A 3,761-nucleotide genomic window follows, 5' to 3' on the forward strand; every position below is an offset into this window, starting at 1 on the left:
GTAGGCTCTCCGATCAGCAGGTGAAGCGAGATAACGCACGCTGAAACCGTTCCGTGCGCGATGCTGGGTGGGTGTAACGTGGGCGGATTTATTTTACCAGCCCCGCTTCTCTTTTGTGTGGAAAACACTGAGATGAGCGTGGAGAATGTTTTGCATCGTTCGGCCCTGGCTGATGGAAGAGCTTGAAGGTGCTTGTGAGGAGTGGCTCGAGTACGTGGTGATGCGGTGCCTTTCCCTATGCTGCTCCGTGAAAAGGTGATGGTCACCTGATGGACCACATAAAACCTCCTGATCCTTAACCCTGGGGTGTTTCAGCCCTGAGCTGAAACTCGGTTTCTGGGACAGGTGCAGCTCTCAAGGTCAGGTATCCCAGGTCCTCTTGTCCAGCTCTAGTGCAGTGCTTTAAACGTTGGTGTCCTCGCACAGGGATTTGCTTGGGTGGGTCTCCAGAGCAGTTTTAACTTGGTGTTTGGCATCAGTGCTTTGCTCGTGGCTCTGTTGTGATGACAGAAGCTTTTGGACATGCACTGCCAGGGTCAAAGGGTGATGAGCTGGAGAAAGGCCATTTCTGTGGGATGCCGGAGCTGGCAAGCAGAGTCATAATGAGTAAGGCAGGGAAAGCGAGGGCAAGCGGAGCTAAATGCTGATGTTAAGTAGCTTGGGAAGTGTGAAAATCTCTCAGTCGAGCCTTTGAGAACCGGTGGGCTGCTGGACACGAGCACTGATCTCCCCGCTGTACGCAGGATGGCACACGGAGTCGGCAGAATAATAATCCTGTCTGTGCTGACCCGATGTCCTGCCTGCCAGCTGCTGCCGTGCGTGCCAGCCCTGTAAGAAGCTGTTGGTCCCAGGGGGACCACGGGCACATCACCTGCCCGTGATCCTTAGCAGCAGCAGGGCTGGGAGCCGGGGGAGCTGTAAGGTGTCAAAGGTGTTTCTCCCGTGCGGGAGCCGGGGCTTCCTCAAGCGGGGCCAGGCAGTGCCTCTGCCCACGGTCACCCCGTGGATCCCAGTGGGCTCTTGCGGCTTCGCTGCAGCCATGGTGAGAAGGATCTGCTGAACGTAGCCGAGACGATGCACTGACACTGACGTGTGTGTGTGTGTGTTCAGCATGTTTCAAACGCGGGCGTTCTGCTGTATTTACCGGTGACCCACGGGGAGCCCGCGCGTGGTTGCAGGAGCACTTAACCTCTGGCCCATCGCCTCTCCCTGCGGTCAGCCGGGACGGCGTAATACCGACTCTTCATTTCAGCTCTCCTTTTGAGAGCCGCTGGAGAACAGGCTGAACGCGCTGGTTGGTGAATAGCGTCAGCCAGCCTCTGGATGGCATCTGGGAGGTTCTCTGAGCGGCTGCTGTGCTCGTCACTGACAACCGGGGGACTGAAGGGGATGGAAAGGGCCGGGACCTGAGGGCACTGGTCTGATCTTCTCCCAAAAGGCTGCTGGTGGGAGGGGGTAAAGACCCTGCAGTGGCAGGGGTAAGAGGAGGAGGTGATGGAGCATGGTCTGCGAAGCTTAATACCCTCTTCCAAAATTGCTGGCTCGAACTGGAAGAGCTTGGGAATATTCCCATTTTCTGGAGGCGTCCTGATCGTCCCCCCTCCCAGCGTCGTGGGGCTGTGGGTCCTACAGCCTGGCTGTGTCCGTGACTTAGCCCATCTGTTTGCCATGCCTTAGACTTCCCCAGATGGTCCCTGTGACTCTGGATGCAAGAGCAGAAGGTGCAGCAGGAGCCAGTTTTACCTGAGAATTTTCCTCCTTGCATCCTCCAAATCCCCACAGTCTCCATGGCAACGCGAGTCGGGCCAAATCCTTCCTCGGAGCCTGGGCTGGAGGCCACTGCGTGGCAGAAACCTCTCGAAGGCTGGCTGTGTGCCTTGCTGCTCCTTCCAGGTGCCTGTGTTCCGAGGGAGCAGAAGGATGCTGCTGCTCCCCGTGCCACGGCTGCCACCTGTGAAGCCCGGTGACCTCCGAGCCTGCGGCACGCCAGGAGCTGCGGCGCTGCTTCTGTCCGAGGAAGCGGAAGACGTGTCTCCTGCGAGGACAGAAGCTGTTCCTCAGGATGAAAGGTACCTCCCTTAGCCTGTAAACCGTGGTGACTCTAGGCACCTCCCTGGTGCTGTACCCTTGGGGAGGTCCTATTTCAGTGCCCAGCTCCCCCGAGGGCTTGGTGCGCAGCCCCAGGTCCGTGCCGTGTAGGTGTGTTTGGTGCTGCCTGTGTAACAAACCCTGCGGGCTTGCCGGGCGGCTGGGAAAAACCAGGTTTTGAAATTCCTTGTAGAACTTCCTGCTCTGGTGTCGAAGAGGCTGAGGGTGCTTTGCGGTTCTGCTGCTCACGTGGGATGGCGTAGATGAGGGGTAAGGAAGGGGTAGTTAGACTGAGTTGGATTGAATATCCCTCGTGGGTTGTATCACCGCGATTTAGCGTGTCCTCCTGCGAGGTCTCGGAGGTGAAGGGCTCTGGTTAGCAGCGCACGCTCAGAACGCAGGAACCTTCTGGTCTCTCGGGTGGTGCCAGGGTGGCTTGTTGTGGTTTTTTGGTCAAAGCACGGCTGCTTCAGAGCAAACACCTGCAGGGAGGAGGTGGTGGTGTAAAGGCGTTCTGAGCAGAGGGAGGGGGGGATCGGTGCCCTCACCTGCTCCCTGGGGGGCTGCGCTGTGTTTGTGCTCCCTGAGGAGCTGCTGGGAAGGGCACCCAGTGTCCACTTGTAATTCTGTTACCTGGAGCTTGCCCCGTGGTGCCCCTGAACGTAGAGCAAAGGGAGGCAGTCCTAAAAGGAGGCGAAAAGAGACATCGCAGGGTGGGATCCGGGGAGAGGGTAGTGAGAAGGCTGCTCCTTGCCGCAGTCCTGCTGTTGTGTAATTCCTGGTTTCATCAGGAATTACATGATGGGATAGAGATGATGAAGTAATTGTTACTTGTTAAGGTATTTGTTGTAAAATTACAAAGGGCAGGTGTGCTGGAGGGGTTCACCAAGCTGCCACATTGACAGGGCATCCTCCAGTGTCAAGCTGTCCCTGCGCGGCTGTTCAGCAAACAGGGTGTTAACGTGCTGCTCGCTGCAGAGAGCAGCTGCTTTCTAAAACAGGCACCTTGACAGCTTCAGGTGGGCCAAAACCTCTGGGCGTAGTTGGAGGCATTTCAAAACATACTAAAAAGCCCCAAACAATTACAATCTATGTTTTATACTTCAGCTTTGTAATATCTGTTTGTCTTACAGGTCGTGGTGAGGTTCTCGTGGTGTGTCTGCTGCCAAGACGGGCTGTGGGCTACCTGGTTGTGCTGCACGTCCTCCTTGTGCTGGGAAGTTCATCAAGTGCATCCTTCTCCTCATGGGAGGCACCACTGACGCTGCACCAGTCACCCAAGAAGTTCCCAGCTCAACGTGTTGCTGAGAGAAGACCCTTTTCCTCGGTGGCTTCAGGTGAGTCCACGTTCTTGCCCCTCGGTGGCAGAGCTCACAGAGGGGTGCAGGCAGAACGGCAGTGAGCAGGAGCCCCACCAGCTCTCCCCAGCCCCCAGCTCAGCAGTTGGTGTGTTGATGTTGTAAAGATGAAGGCCACAAAACATACCGGGCAGCTGGGGAGCAGATACGTGCACCAACAGTCGTGGTTAAGTGGTTTCACCGTTTCCCAGTAGCAAAGCAGAGTCCAGTGAGCTTGTCATGACCCGTCCTACTACTTTCCTTAAAGCAGTTTGGAAACATCTGGTGCGCAGCTGCCAGAAAGTGGTAAACCCTCTGTCCTTGGGATGATGCCTT

The sequence above is a fragment of the Buceros rhinoceros genome, unplaced genomic scaffold, assembly GCF_000710305.1.
Source record: "Buceros rhinoceros silvestris isolate BGI_N320 unplaced genomic scaffold, ASM71030v1 scaffold393, whole genome shotgun sequence".
Taxonomy (NCBI): Eukaryota; Metazoa; Chordata; class Aves; order Bucerotiformes; family Bucerotidae; genus Buceros; species Buceros rhinoceros.